At 30.8% G+C, this 17467-nt stretch overlaps 1 protein-coding gene across 2 annotated transcripts in view; it reads right to left on the bottom strand.

Moving 5' to 3' along the window:
* LOC129919935 (WAS/WASL-interacting protein family member 2) overlaps positions 1-17467 on the bottom strand; it is a 46762-nt gene that overhangs the window by 21674 nt on the left and 7621 nt on the right. The gene's annotated exons all lie outside the window — the stretch shown is intronic.

A 17467-nucleotide genomic window follows, 5' to 3' on the forward strand; every position in this document is an offset into this window, starting at 1 on the left:
CTCAGAGACCAAAAGTCGTGCTTTTGAGAAAATTCTTCAAAATAGAGCAAACGCTTTAAAGTCAATATGATTTTAAAGTACTTTTTGTAATTTTTTTTTTACTAACTGGACTTCGAAGTGCCACGAAAACACGGTTAATGTGACTTTTGGGCTTTCTGAACCCAAATCTATGAAATTGATATAAATTTGCCTGTAGCCGGTGTGAGCTTTCGACCACCTTTCGAAAACTTCGAAAATAAAAAAGCTATTAGAATTCTTTTAAGTTCAAAATTGTAACATTTTACTTTTAAATATGTACATAATGACTTATCGCACTTTTGGCAACTCTGCCACTGCGGTAACGTAAACTGATAGACGGAAGGCCGTCAGAAAGAAACAAAATACAAAATACCAACATTTTTACTTTCGATTTCTTTTTTTGGTTTTTAAACTATAAACGTGTTAAGAGTGTAAACAAGCTGGGTGACATATGGCATTAACTACAGATTGACCATCCATAGTGTGGTAGATTTCTTTTGTGTGCGACGAGTCATGCTTCTTGTATATAGCAACTGGACACTGCTGCTGCAATATTGTGTCATCTTAGGTTGAAGTATATTTTGTGAAGCCTTTTCTTTGTGTATTGGTTGATAAAGTCTTTTTTATTTTTAATGAACAAGTGCTTTATTCATATTGTTGTATAATTTTAGAACGAGCAAAAATAAAATTACTTGAAGAATTTCGATAAGATATGACATTGAATGCAAAACAAGGAATTTTTTTTACAATATATTGGTTATTTTAAAATATAAGCGCTAGAAGACAGCACCGCATTTTTTAGTGAAAATTGTCTTCAAGTGCAATAAGAAGTCTTTTTTTCCTTTGCTTTTTAACAGAGAAGTAAACGACTTTTTACTTCCATCTTTTTTTACCCTACCAATACTTTAAATTTCTGCTCTTAGAGCCCCTGCATACTGCAGACTTTCTATCGGTCGTCAGTTTGATCGGAGGTCAGAGACGTCAGATTGCATTGAATTAAGGTGTTTTGAAATCAACATTAAAAAATACCTTGAAATCATGTATCATGTATCTCCATTTTTCGGTTTGAACTTGAAAATTGCGATTTTTCTAGAATTTTGAGTTAGTTATAAAATGCCGAAATCAAGGTATTGAGCAAAAAAAAAAAAAAAAAATTGCATTAGCATTCATTCCGAGGTTGACCCCTTTTTTCGGATTATTTGACTGTACTAAAAAACGAATTTCGAAAACGTGACATTGATTTTTTTTTGAAAATTTGGTTTAAGTTGTTAAAAATAAATTGTTACAAAATGCCATACAGTATTTATCGCTTATAAGAAACACGCTTATAAGAAACTCGAACAAAAGCACCGTGTACTTTACCATATATTTTAATGTTGAATTATGTGTTTATAAGAAACACGTTTATAAGAAAAACACTGATAAAAGAAACATTTTTCAAACCACGAACTTTCTTGCTCACACATAAAGTTGGTTGGATTTAAGAAACTTTCAAAAAAATCACGAAACTAAAAAAACATGAACCCTTAAGAAAAATTTAAAGCAACCTGTGCAAATGTCATTTGAGCAGTGTTGCCAATAGATTTATCTGCATTTTGCAGATTTTTAACCCATTCCCAGACTTTTGAGAACTATAAATCTGCAGTGCAGATTTTATCTGCAGCTGAAACTTAACCTTTAAAAGACAAAAAAGGATAACATTCCAAAAACTCCAGTAAAATGTCAATTAAATTAAAGCCAAGGACGAACTAAAACATCATTTATTTTGCCAAAAACTACCTACAGTTTTTCCTGTTTAAGTTTTTCATAACGTCCAGTACATTTTTGATTTTATATTGGAAAAAGCCAAACAATACAATCAAGCCACACTTCCAGGGAAGAAACTAATGATACAAATTTATCAATTCAAGCGAGGAAAATTACTCTCGAAGTAATTTTTTTAGTTGAAATCAGTTCGAAAACTTTTTCAATGGGAGTCTCCCAAATTTTAAAATTTTTTTTCGTCATTTTTGCAGATTTTTCCAAATATTTTCATGGCGACACTGTTTGAGTTTGACATTATTTGAAGATAATTTCAGTTCAGTGTTCAATTTGTTATTTGTTGTGTTTTTTATATCCCTGCTGTGTTTGCCTTTGCTAAAAATGTTGCGAAATAATGGCTGTGTTCCTTTGGGCTCAGCAAAGTACTTTTTAGTGCATCTGAATCCATTCAAAGACATTTTTTCTATTTAAGAAATGGTGTTGAATACAACCAGAACTACTTAGCAGTAGATACTTCAGGCCAAAGGAACACAGCTAATATTTCACTTAAAACTAAATTGATACATAATCCTTGAATAAATTAAATCGGGAGAAAATAGAAAAGAAATCTGTGAAAAAAATATAAAATAGCTACATTCTATGTAGTTATATAATTGGATTGAATATTTAGGCGAGGATAAGTTTGTGGTACTACTGGGTAGGTATATTTGTATAAGAAACTTGTTTCTTATATCCGTATAAGAAACTTGTTTCTTATATGTATTCTAAGAATATAAGAAACACTCGGTTATAAGAAACAAATATTGTGCAATTTTGGAGTTTCTTATAAGCGTTATGTACTGTACCAATTTTATGTTCATACAGTGGTGGTCACATTTTTAAGGACAGTAAAGTCTTTAAAGTGGTATCGCACTTTTAAAGAAAAATTTTACCTACCAAAAGTTAGCAAATGTATATACATATACGTGATAAATACCTACTCAAAAAACCATATACAGATTTCAACCAATGTTTTCTGAAATCCTTGCCTATACGATCTGTGAAATATTAAGTCCGATGCTGTACAGTGAAAAACATAACATAAATTTTATTAGAGTTAAGAAAAGTCTTTGAAACGTTTACAATGTGCCTTGGATTATTTTATCATTTTTGGAAGATCTATCTAAAAAGCCATATTATTTTTAACATACGCCAACATGACAGTCTGCAATATGTCAATATGTTTCCTACGTAAAACTCGACAATATTTCTTCTTTTTATTCCACAAACAGGTACCACTCTATGCAAAGAAAAACAAATCCTTTAATTTAATACTAATGCGAATATATTTCCATTTAATCTGAAACAATAACTGTAGCTTTTGTTCGAATCAATTTTGGAAAACTTAATAAATTTTTCTTAACCAATAAACAAATTCAGACAAATACTTTGGACTAATTTCCACTAATGTGGTCACTACTTTATGTATTTTATTCAAACAATCTAATATATAAAAATCTCGTGTCGCAGTGTTTGTTATCAAACTCCTCCGAAACGGCTGGACCGATTTATATGAAATTATGTACACATATCGGGTAGGTCTCAGAATCGGCCAACATCTATTTTTTCATACACATAAATGGTAAGGTTGGTCCACCATAAACTTTTTTTTTTATTTCTGAGAAAACATTTTTTTTTTTAATTTTTTATAATTCACTATTGAAAAATACATATATGTAACTCTGAAATTTAAACATTCTAAGACCAACCAATGTTTTTTTAATAGCAAAGAGTTTTATTATTGTGAAACATTTTTTATATGTTTTTTTTTTTTTTTTTTCTGTCGAAAAATATGAATGTTTGATCATTGTGATGTCAAATAAATCACATTTTGTGGAAAACGGAGAAGGGTATAGCCCGACTGAAGACAACATGATTTTGTACAGCTTGGTAGCTTTTGCAAAAACAATATAGTCTAAGAGCCGAGAGCAAATTTTGGGAGTGGAGGTATAACAGAAATGTGAGTATGCAGTTTTACTGCCTTATGGGCTTAATTAACGAATTCAAAAGTTTGGCAGCTTAGCAGCTTTAATTCGGAGTTTTCCAATCTAGGTGATTAAAATAAATTAACATACATACATAAAATCTTCAAGATTGAATTATTCAGGCTTTGGGGAGATGACAAACAATCAGTCATAATACATATTCAGGTTGTGAATTTGTGTTAATTTAGCCTACTCACGTTATTCAACCCCCCCGAAAACCATAACAGACCGCGATTTAAAGCTGCTAGACTTTTAAATTCGTTATACGCATAAGGCTTTAAAACTGCATACTCACATTTTGGTTATATTTGCACTCCCAAAATTTGCTGCGGGCACGCGGTATAAAACCAAAGACACAAAATTTCAAAAAAAAATCATTTTAATAAAAAAAATGTTTTTGGTTGGACCAACCTAACCATTTAAATGTATGGAAAATATGTGTTTGCCGATTTTTCATTTCATAAAAATCGGTTTAGCCGTTTCGGAGGAGTCTCATAAGAAACACTTTGGCACAAGAAATTTAGAAAAGGTTGAACGAAGTCCGCCGGGTCAGCTAGTTATTTATAAAAAAATAGTTTAAAAATACGGCTCAAACGATTTTGAATATATTTTTTCCTAGAATGCATATTAATACATATACATATATGTATGTATACTTCTTTTTATTAAAAAAAAAATAAATGGAACCCCACTACCATTACCAGCTTTCAAGTACAAAAAAAATCATCAAAATCGGTTCACCCAGTCGAAAGTTCTGAGGAAACAACATGACACAGAAATGCAATGGCATAGGTACTTGTTTTGGAGCTCAATTTTATTTGAGATGTTGATTTTGATTTGAAAAACGACTTTTTATGTTATTTATTTGTATATAGGTACATAGTAAATAAAATGACGAAAAAAAAATTGAAATATTTTTTTAAAAATCCAAAATTGTGTTTTTTGAAAAATTTTAAAATTTTTTATTTAATGATTGTTTCACCGTTTCTGTATAACAATTTGGGTTGAAATCTTTGTCATTTGCGAGAAATTAAATAAAAAAACCGTTCTATGGCAGGTACCGTTAATAACGGTACAAATAATATTTTTTCTTATTTTTTAGAATGAAGCTTTTATGTGTCACACTTCACACACAAATTTTAATCAAAATCGTTAGAGCCGTTTTCGATAAAAATTAACTTTTCTATTTTCGTTATATGACAGGTACCGTTAGTTTTGGTCCTAAAAATTTTTTTTTAATTTGTCCTCTAGGCTCTAGGGAATCACCCAAAACTCTTAACTACCAAGTTTGAAGAAAATCGCTTGATTAGTTTAGGCTGTAGCTCGAGGTACACACAGACAGACAGACAGAATTGCCGGAGCCACTTTTTTGGCTTTCTCCATCATCACTCAAGATAACAGTTTTGCATGACATTACTCATGTAAAACTGTTATCTTGAGTTCTATTTTTTCCGAATCCGAAGAAAGAAGATTCTCAACCTTCTATATTTTTAAAAACTAGATTTGTAATGGGTTCGTTTTCAAATGGTATGAATTATTCTATGAACTGTTAACTATAGTAAACAGTAAACACAAAATCAAAAAGGGAATTTTGAGGACTTTGGACCCAAAAATATAAAAATATTTAAAACTCATGAATTAGTTTTTCTGCTTTTCTGTACTAAATTTCTTATCTTCCTTGGACTAAAAGTGATCAATAAATGTTTCAATATTTGTATGTAAATATCTTGGTTGCTCAATGAATCACTAAATAAATGTTATTCTTTTCCTGTAAAATTTACATTCGGTACTGAATATTTAAATTTTTGTAAACAAAATTATACGTCAACAAACAAAAATTGAAAGAATACACACAAAATCATCATAATCACTTCATGGAATTTGATTAAGAGAGGGGAATTCTTACTCAATTGCCATTAAATTTTATGTTTGAATTTAAATAATTCGTGAGTCACGGCTTTAGAGTGGTCAGTAAGTCCACTGAGGTTTGATCAATTTAATGTTTTTTTTTTTTCTTTTTTTTAAGAACTATTGCGAATCAAAATTTCCCTGGATTTTTGCTTCTTCCTTAGAAAATTAAATTGTATAATTTTTTTTTTTCAATTAAATTGAATTTTTTTGGATTTTATTTTCGTTCTAAGCAAAATGATTTTATCTTCAATTTTTAAAGATTTCAAAAATTAAAAAAAAAATTAAACGAATTTAAAAAAAAATTCAAAGAGAGCAAGACGACCCGCAACCATAACTGAAAGATATGATCCTTTTTATTTATTGTATGTTATCACCCAAATATATTGGAAGAAAAAGGATATGTTCGGCTTAGGGACTTCTCAAACTTGCTCTTTTTTACTTCTTTTCTTTTCATGTAAATAGATCATTTCTAAAACTCACAACTAAATGTGCACAAAATTTATGAAAACAAAATCACAAAGGCACACTTTACAGAACGTGATATGAAATCATAGTCAGTAGCAATTAAATAGACTTTCCTTCAAAGTTAACTTCCTTTATTGTTTGCTACGTGATTGAGTCGACAACCCAAACATAAAAAGTCTAAACTTAACTTCCGGATTGGGTAGGTCTTGCTGTAATGTTTTATTTTATATAAGCATAAACGTTCAGTCAAATAAAAAATAAACACACATTGAGTGCAGGCTGGGGCACACTTTATTCAAGATAAGAATCTAAATTTTTTTTTTTTTGTTGAAAATTAATCGTTTTTCGAACGTATGTATGTAATTGTAGTGGGATTGATTTGTCATTCTTGTTGACAATTTGTGTCAACTATGGATCCGAATTGATAAAAGGAAATTTAACTCAAAACGACAAATTCTTAAAATTGTACCTATTCCTCTTTTTTTTTTTATTAATCACTAGTTACTATTTCTTATTTTTTTTTATTTTATGTCATTGATGATGAAAGGTGGGGTTTGTATAAGCTTTATGCGCATGTGCAATTCACATGGTACACTATTATGAGCTAACAGCTATGCAAATAAATAACAGGGCAAGAGCAATGTCAATTAGTCACTTTTGTGTACACTGTACCGCAATCAACAATAAAAAAAAAATACAGGGACGGATAGGGGAGAATTTAAGATTTTTTTTTTTCGTTCCAACCGCTCACTTAAGTCATGATATGATGTAATAAGCCATAGACAAGAGTCCATATTGAGATGGGAGGAATTAAAAAATAAACAAATCAAATCGAAACAAATACATAGTTGATTCTCGACCAACATATGAGACGTTCAGAATAATAGTGGGTCAAGTTAACTCCTCTACAAGTTGTATGTTTTAAGGCCTTATAAATTCAGCGCTTGATGTTTATTTCTTGAATAAAATGGTAAAAATAAATTCGGGGCACATAATATCTCAGGGAAATTAGTCAATATATGGGCATGAAATCGCATTTTTCGCGGGACAAAATTTTTTTCATGAAATGTGTTCGGGTGGTTGTCCTTATCAGAAAAGTCAATTTGTTGGGATAATTGGAGGTTGGGAACAGCCGCCATCTTGGAAAAGAGATTGGTATCGTTTTTATTGAATAGCTCCATTGTTATTCATTTTAACAAAAAATGACAAAGGTAAGACTTATTAACAATAAAATTATCTAAGAAATAATATACAAAACAATTCCGTGAGTTGATTAAATAAAATTTTATAGTTGGTCAAAGTGCGGGTTTGTATCGCAAGGTTGGGACAAAATGACATTTTTTCATATATCTGACGAACTTTTGATTTGTTTGGATAATTTTGGGAGTTTGCAGCCATACGCGTGTTAATGTCGATTTCAAAGGTCTGACAACTCTAATTTTGTGCTTTATACGGTTTTTCGGGGGTTAAATAACGTAAGTTTTTCAGTTAATGTGAATTGGCTAAATTTATACTATTTGAAATTATAAATATTTTTCCTAAATCTGGACACCTCAATCTCAGCTATGGGGTTAATAGAACTCACGATATAAGCTTTTTTAACTAACCATATCAGGCTTTTCAATTCAAATAAACAAACAAAAATCTAAACAAAAAAAGCTTCTAAAACATAATCGTATAAACGGCTTATATACAGGGGTACCATAAGTAATGGATCAAACGAAATACGCTGATAGGCCAACTTTAGGGCTCTCAGAATTTGGTAACTTGTTCATCCCAAATCCTTACGGTTTTCGATTTAATGCAGTTTTTGTGAAATTTCGAAAAATCCCGACTTGGCAACAGTATTTTGCTTCCTCCGCTCATAATTGATTTTTGTTTTTTACAATTCTTTCACTAAAGCATTACCTAATAATAAGAAATAATTAATTATTCAAAATATTTCATACGCCATTTTGCTGCAAATTAATTAACAGTTCCATGTTTAATAAAAACTCAATTTCGTAGTTTTATTTCAGAGCATCATCCCGAAAAAAATTTGTATGGTGTGACACTGGTTTATTACTTTTAAACTTGCCGTGTTATTGCAGATTTAAAAAATGTATAAAAGTTTCCAAAGTTGAAGTTAGAACTAAAGATATTACAATTTAAAAGCAACAAAACAGGTTCTGTCAGAGAAAAATAACAGAATAATAAACAAATTTTCTCGACTGTTGTTTGTTTATTTCTTTTTGAATAAAAGCCTCGATTTTTGTTTGTTATTTTGCTCTGAAAACCTCTGTTTTTTTGCATTCAAATTGTAATATCTTTCGTTCTAATTTCATCTTTGGAAACTTTTATACATTTTTGAAATCTGCAATAACACGGCAAGTTTTCAAAATAATAAACCAGGGTCACACCATAAAAAATTTGTTCAGGGTGTTGCTCTGAAATAAAAGTGAGGAATTGAGTTTTCATAAAACATGGAACTGTTAATTCATTTGCAGCAAAATGGCGAATGAAATAAAAAATATTTTGATTAATTAATTATTTCTTATTATAAGGCAATGTTTTAGTGAAAGAATTGTAAAAAACAAAAATCAATTATGAGCGGAGGAAGCAAAATACTGTTGCAAAGTCGGGATTTATCGAAATTTCACAAAAACTGCATTAAATCAAAAACCGTAAGGATTTGGGATGAAAAAGTTACCAAATTCTGAGAGCCCTAAAGTTGGCCTATCAGCATACTTCGTTTGATCCATTACTTTTGGGACACCCTGTATAGTTCTATTGGTTACATCCTCAAGATTGGGGTGTTCAGATTTAGGAAAAATAATAGAGCATCAGCTTGTATATTTATAATTTCAAATAGTATAAATTTAGCCCATTCACATTAACTGGAAAACTTACGTTATTTAACCCCCCAAAAACCGTATAAAGCACAAAATTAGAGTTGTCAGACCTTTGAAATCGACATTAACACGCGTATGGCTGCAAAACTGCGTACTTATATTTAAACAGTTGACGTTGGATATTGCAATATCCGAGGAATATAATTTTGTTTTATCTCGGCTTGAAAGTGTTCTACGACTAAGTAACGAAATTAATTGCTACGTATAACGCGTTTTTAATATTTTGCATTTTACATTTTGTGCAACTCACAAAGCTGACTGTTAAGTAAACATTTTTTAGTATCATTTTAAGTAACCATATGACCAATAGTATTATCACATTGCATTGTTGCTGACACGATGGGAAATGATTTCTTACCAGTTCCCACTGAGTGTTCTTTTTAAGTATAATTATGTATTTTTTTGTATTCTATCACCCATTTTTACCTTTCCTACCATATCATATTTCCACCCAACTCCTACTTCTGCGTGAGACCAGACGAAATAAGATCATTTAATAAAAGTTCAATGTTTAGTCTCACGCGCTGAGTGTTCATTATGCTGACTTGTCATTTTTGGCAAAGTACCTTTAAATGATCGGCATAATGGGCACTCGCTGTCCAACCACTTTCAAGTGAACATCAAATAAAAATTGTAATCAATAATAATAAAAAAAGGTGTTTGTATTTTCAAGGTTCTAAAGTTTAAAGAACACTGACAACTTTTTATGTGAATGTAAATAAAAATGAATGTAAACAAGAATTGAATTATTTTTCTATCTTTAATTATGTTTATGTTAAAATTGTTTAATTAATAAAAATACAATATAGAATAAATTATTAAAATTTAATTTGTTTCATTTGTATTTTTATTAAATTTCAGTTGTAGAAATTTAAAAAAAAAAGTCGGAAGTCGAAATGTTTGTAGCAGGACTGTATGTTTATGAATAGAATGATTGAATTATTTGAATTGCCTTCAGCTCACTAACTAAGCTAATGCTGTCAATACGCTCGTTGTCTTCTCTTTGTTGCTGATACTAATCAACCGTATAGAATCTTAATTTGATTTTAATTTGATACACAGGCACAGGCCGCTACGAGAACCTTGAGCATGAAGGGAGGAATTGTAGATAGAATAACAAATAAAAAGTCCATAAATTAAATCTGATGAATTAGTCATTCAGAAGCTTTGTTGCTGCTGCATACTGAAACTTTTAAATAGTCTTCTGTCAGACTATGGACCTCGACGCGTTTGTGACATCGCCATAGCCACATTGTTTTGTTTTTTGTTGTATGTGAACTAGAGAATAAATTGTACAATCAGAGTTTTTTGTGTTGACTTTTTGCATCAAAAAGTGGAACAAAGATGTTTTCAAACCATTTCAAATTAATCAGCGCTTTAAATAAGATCGTTTGAATCTGTAATGTTATATTCTGGCGCCAGCGCTTATGTTTTTGTTTAAATGTTTAAGATGAATAACTTTGACTGGAGACATGTCAATTTATAAAAGATATTTCGTATAACAGTTTAACATTAAGTGGACGAGAAAGGTCTCAGAAGTTCATTAGAATATTGTAAAACAGCTTTTCAGGGGCGTTACTGAGGGATTCAGCCTATAACTAGGGTTGTGCAAGGAGTTCGAGGTCTCAGCTTTGCCCAATTTTTTCAATTTGAAATCCTAGATTTACTGCACTAGAAACATATCGTCGCCGTAAAGCAAAATTGTTCTAAGTCACAAAAAGTAAAATTTTTAGTTTCAAAAAGCGACAATTTTCTGCTCGTATGCCATTCAAGTCAAGTTATGTTTTTGAAAAAAACAAATCTCTTGAATAAAATATACAAGTTTACCTCATTAGTAGGTGCATACTATTTTTAAATATTTTTTAAAACTAAAAACCCAAAATTGGAGATAGAACAATTCCTATACAAGTACGTTTTTTCCTCATTAGTAGGTGCATACTATTTTTAAATATTTTTTAAAACTAAAAATCCAAAATTGGAGATAGAACAATTCCTATACAAGTACGTTTTATCCTTAAATAAAAAGTGGACTTAGAATAAACTATGATGGGACTTAGAACAATCAAGAATACTCGGGGTCATTTTCAAAAGGCTACTTCCCTGTATTTATTGTTCTATGTCCAATTAAATTATATTATCTGTGGAATGAAATTTTTTTAACAAAAACGGTTTTCAAATTAGTAAAACTGCATCATTAACTAATTTTCGGTAAAAAGTGGATTTAGAACAATTTTGCTTTACGCCGACGATATGTATTTTATTTGATAGAAACTTCAATTTAAATTTGACCAAAATGTCTTTTAAACCTACCAACAACTACTCATATTGCCATCTTAAAGTTACGTTTCGAAGAAAAATCTAATCCTTTATGAACTATTTAAAAGCGTGTGAAAAAAAGTTATGTCTTCATCCGACCATACCCTTTATATTCTCTCCTTTTTGTCCGCTGAAATTGGGGGGAAACCTCAACAAAAGACAAAGATAAACGGGTACTTAATACCATAGAATTTTGTTTACAACAACAAAAAAAGAAAAAAACTCATTTCTAATGCGCCACTACACAGGCAAAAACTTGTGACACTCGCAGAAAACTTATCTTATTCAAAAACGGAGAGGAAGTCTTCTTTCACATTTTTAACATAACATAGAAGGCATTTTTATAAACGAGAAAAGTTTTATCAGAAAAGACCGAGAAAAAAAAACACTTAATGAAAACACGTTAGTACATTTATTGCAGAGTCCTTGCCATGAGTATAAGACTTCCTATTTTTCGCAAAAGAATGACCTATATTTTAATGCTTTAGCTTTATGCTCTTTTGGCATTGGAAGCATAAGCATCACGTTTATTGAAACTCTTGCCAAAATATAAATATATTTTTTTTTTAAGAGAACACTGAGTCGAACACGTATACAGGCCGGAAATCATCTATTTCTTGTATTTTATTCATTTATTCAACCCCACGCAATATGAAGCTCACTTTATATGCAACCCCCTCTGCTTTTTGTTGCTTGTTTGTTAGCGACCTAGATTAAGGTTATTTGCCCTCAAGTTGTACATCAACAGCGTCTCGGTGTCTATAGAAAAAGTTCAATGCCACCGAAGGATTCTTGGCTTTAGATTTTTTTGTGGTAGACATTGTTGTATTGGAAGTTGAAAATTGTGTTATTCTCTGTAATTTTCTTATGCAATAAAATAGAAATATTTGTGTTTTTAGTTCGCAGTTGATGCACTTTGATTTGCACTGATTCATGGCAAATTTCTTAGAAAATTTAGCTTTAAATAAGCACAGCGACTACAAAAACAAAATATCAAAAAGTAAGATCCGTTAATGAATCATCGTGCGCTGTGCCGGTGCTCATGGAGAAAAAGATACACTCATCTTTGTAATTAGTATTCCAGTAAAGTGCTGCACATATATTTATGAAGTTTGTATTGCATGACGAAAGTCACTGTTGCTATTTAACTGATATGTGGAAGTGGAATCTTTTGTGAGCTTTTCTTTCAAAGGCATAAAGAATAAGCAAAGCACATATTTATGTAGGTATATAAATTTATGATGTACATAATATTCTGATTTTTTTTTCGTTCTTATGGATTTGCAGACAAAAATGTGTTATTGAATTATAAAAAAAAACTTCAGTTTGACTTTTTACGGATGCATTGTTAAGAATGTATCATAATTCATAACTTCCGTAATAAACACCAGGTCTGTTTAATGAAGACAAACTAGAACAGAACAGATCAGAATAGCACAAAAAAAGATCAGAAAAATATACCTTCCTGTTTTATAGAGTTGACTGTCAGTTTTGAAACTTAAAATTAAAATACATTTTGTTGTTATTGACTTTTCATTCAAATAAATTATAATTCATTAGAATATTTGTTCACACTTTGAAATGTTAAAACTATCCCAATTCTAAGTCGGTTTTTTTTTTTTTTAATACCAATGTATTTCAAACATATGTACATAAGTACTAAATTGTAATCAAAAATAAGTCTCAATAAATCTAAATTTTAATTTAATTCACACTATGAATTTTACGTGTGTTTTTTTGTTTATCTATGTAAATAGATTTTGTGCAAAAAAACGACATCGGGATTTTTGAAATCCGTTCAAATGTTTGGCACCACTGTACATAAACTTTGGCAGCTGTCTGTCAAAAATGTACCGCGCTCAGGTTTTTTTTTTTTAACTCCCTAGTGGTATGGCCATTATAAATTCAAATGATAAATTCAAATTTTTTTTTTCACAAAAAATGAATGGTTTTCATATGGCCATTGCATCCATGTTGGATTAAATCATTTGTATATTCTTAGCTACATTTTAAGACCATGACCATTAACATTGGTTGCGCCTTTCTTGTGTTATAAGCGTTTGAATGTGATTGATTTTTTTTTTTTTCGATTTCTTAACCCACCCACACCTCTTTTTTGCGAATTTGGTGTATACTTTTTTATGGCGCTAGAACTTTTTTCGGTCTCACTATTTTATGGAGAATCATATATGAAATTGATGTAGAATTTTCCGAGGAATTCGAATACTGTATTCACAATTCCATAAAAATTTATTTTCACCCTTATAAGCCCACTTTTCTGTGACCACTTTTCATTTTTGTCCTGCCAAATTCGCACACGTGTGCGTGTGAAAAATTATTTCTAATTTTTCGAAAAAACTTTGGTAATTTTTTTTTTATCAGGATCCATTTGAGACTTTTATCTGAAAAGACTTTTATCTCGAAATATTAACATTTCAATACAACCATGTCAAACAAATTTTTTAATCAATTTGAATGAACAACAACAACTTGTGTGTGTTACCACCAAGTTCATAGGCTGGAGTCTACAGTCCACTGCTCTACCAACTGTGGACTGTAGACTCCAGCCTATGAACTTGGTGGTAACACACACAAGTTGTTGTTGTTCATTCAAATTCCTCAATATAAATTGATTACACAAGCAGCTGCCTGTTAGTATGAAAATACACAAACCTCTTCAAATTTTTTAATATTTTTTTCTATGAGATCTTTTTTCAAACCCCATTTTCTCCATTTAAACTACCTTGGCACTACTGTTTTTATCGAGAGAAAGTAAAATCTGGATAATTATGTGGATTTTTCAAAAATCTATACAGATAAAGTTTTTGTTGTTTTTAACACGTAAATTGTTTTGATTTCAAATATCTCGATGTCGTTTTTTTGCACAAAATCTATACAGATAAACAAAAAAACACACCTTTTTCTTCATATTAAGAAGATTCAAAAGAAATTTCCATCATTTTGAATTCATTTTATTTTATTTTTTTCATAATAAAACTAATCAGCTGCTGCTTGACACTTCTCACTTATTTGCTCTACCTCAAAAGAAGGAGCAGAACAACTTGAACTAAACTGTGCTGGACAACTTCATGGAACACAAAATGACAGTTTGTAGAACAGTTTATTGCAAGGTTTTCCTTCATGAAACACACAAACCTGTACTTTTTGGATTTTGTATGTTCTTTTCTGAACGGATCAGATTCATTAAACAGACCTACTAATGGTGCGAAATTTCAAGCAAATCCGTTCAGTCATTTAGGATATGTTGAGACGCAAGCGTCAAACAAATGCTTTATTTCCATGAGAAAGGTTCTTAATTTAAAACGTTGTTCATATTTCTTATAAAAAAAAGTGCCACAATGTGACTGTTTTCTTTATAATTCATTATTTCGTAGCAAATCGTATGAGAAAAGTCAGGCAACTATCGGTCTTGTGTGCGCAATCACTTTTAACCCGACTATTTAGTCGGCTCAATGTGCGCACAAACAACCCAAGCCGACTTTACTATCGGCCGATAGAAAGTCTGTAGTGTGCTCCCGAACACTATTTACTTTGCATAAGCATTCATTCTGAGGATCTTGGTACTTCCAAGGTATAATTCTGCATCAGTAAATGGAGTTTTTTCCTACGACACTATGATAAACCAGCCAATTTCAAATAAACTTTTTGGCAATATGTTTGAACAATGAGCTGTTATGAAAACAAATAAGTATTAAGACTGTTGTCAATATCTTCTTATAGTACAGGAAAGATAGACTTTTTCGTGGAACGAAATATAGGACGGCTGAATTTTTCAAACCTGAAAGAGGGGTATTAGAAAAGCTTAAGTCCTGGTTTTCGGGACGCCACCCCCCTGGCGAAATCCGCCATTTTGGAAAACGCGAATCGCTCTATATCTCCCAAAATGTTTGTCCTAGAGAAATGGTTATCAGACCAAAGTGCTTGGAAATTTAATTATCTTTTTCTTTGTGATACACTATTTTTCTGAGCGGGCAATAGTTTTGAGGTTATGTTGTTTTAAATTTTTTTTCGGTTTTATTTTATGTTTTTATCATTCCCGATAATAGTAACATAATTTTTTAAACAGTACAAGTTGTAGACCATCAAATTTCCAATAATTTGGCATATATTTGAAAGTCATGCGATGTAGGAGTCGAAAGTTATTGATCTGAAAACTATAGTCTAAGTACAGGAAAGTTAGTAAAAAAAACAGGCATTTTGTGGAACGAAATATAGGGAGGCTGACTTTTTCAAATATGAAAGAAAGGTATTAGAAAAGCTTAAGTTCTGGTTCTCGGGACGCCAACCACGTTGCTAAATCCGCCATTTTGAAAAACGTGAATTGGTCTATATCTGCTACATTATTGACTTGACCGAATAAGTTACTCAACCAAAGTTGTAGGTAATATAAATATCTTTTCTTGTACATGCACTGTCTTTCAGCGAGGACAACACTTTTGAGGTTATGTTGTTTTATTTTTTATTTTTTCGATTTTTTTAATTTTTCTCAGTCCCTATGATGGAAACATAATTTTTTAGCATCATAAAAGTTGGATGTTTGACTTAAAACAAAATATGTGTAGCACAATATTCTAAGTTTTACCATAACCCACCTTAATAACGATTTAGCCTTTTTTTTCATACCATATGCAAAAACATATTAGTATATATTTTGTAAAAATATTGAAAGGGATTGCTCTTAAAATTCCGTATCTTTGGTTTGAAAAGTTATATAAATTTGATGTTCTTCAACTTTAATCATGTGAAAAAATTATGTTTCTATCATAAAGACTGGGAAAAATTTTAAAAACCGAAAAAATAAAACAACATAACCTTAAAAGTGTTGTCCTCGCAGAAAAACAATAAATGCACAAGAAAAGATATTTATATTACATACAACTTTGGTTAAGTAACTTATTCGGTCAAGCCAATAGTTTAGTATATATAGACCAATTCACGTTTTTCAAAATGGCGGATTTAGCCACGTGGTTGGCGTCCCGAGAACCAGAACTTAAGCTTTTCTAATACCTTTCTTTCATATTTGAAAAAGTCAGCCTCCCTATATTTCGTTCCACAAAATGCCTGTTTTTTTTACTAACTTTCCTGTACTTAGACTATAGTTTTCAGATCAATAACTTTCGACTCCTACATCGCATGACTTTCAAAAATATGCCAAATTATTGGAAATTTGATGGTCTACAACTTGTACTGTTTAAAAAATTATGTTACTATTATCGGGAATGATAAAAACATAAAATAAAACCAAAAAAAAAAAATTAAAACAACATAACCTCAAAATTATTGCCTGCTCAGAAAAATAATGTATCACAAAGAAAAAGATAATTAAATTTTCAAGAACTTTGGTCTAAAAACCATTTCTCTAGGACAAATAGTTTTGGAGATATAGAGCGATTCGCGTTTTCCAAAATGGCGGATTTCGCCAGGGGGGTGGCGTCCCGAAAACCAGGACTTAAGCTTTTCTAATACCCCTCTTTCAGATTTGAAAAATTCAGCCGTCCTATATTTCGTTCCACAATATGCCTGTTTTTTTACTATCTTTCCTGTACTATTATTTAAATAAAGTACATTTCGCATATTTCTTCCTTTATTTTAATTTATTATGCGAATAAATGAATTTATCATTTATTCGTAAATAATGAATAAAAAAGTTTTTTATTAGTCATTCGAATTTTGCTCAACTCTCAAATCTGGTTGAATTTAAAATTCGTTTGGAATATTACAAATACTATCTACGGTGACCATCCTTCCCGGTTTGCCCAGGACTGTCCCGTATTTCTACAGCTTATCCCGGGTTTTTATTTAAGAAACCCGGGACCTATAAGTGTCCCGTATTTTGTAATCTGTCCCGTGATTGTCCCGTATTTGCACATTCTCTGATTATTGTATTCAATATTTTAAATACTTTGTACAGAAAACAAGAAAACAGTGGTTGAAAATTAAAATTTTTCTAATTTTTCGGATAAAGCATTAAGCCTAGTACACTGCTGAGGCAAAACGAAAATTTTTCTAAGTCTCCAAAGTCAAAAAACTTTTGCTGCAAGAAAAATTGCCTGGACAATT

This window comes from Episyrphus balteatus, chromosome 4 (assembly GCF_945859705.1).
Source record: "Episyrphus balteatus chromosome 4, idEpiBalt1.1, whole genome shotgun sequence".
NCBI classification, from domain to species: Eukaryota; Metazoa; Arthropoda; class Insecta; order Diptera; family Syrphidae; genus Episyrphus; species Episyrphus balteatus.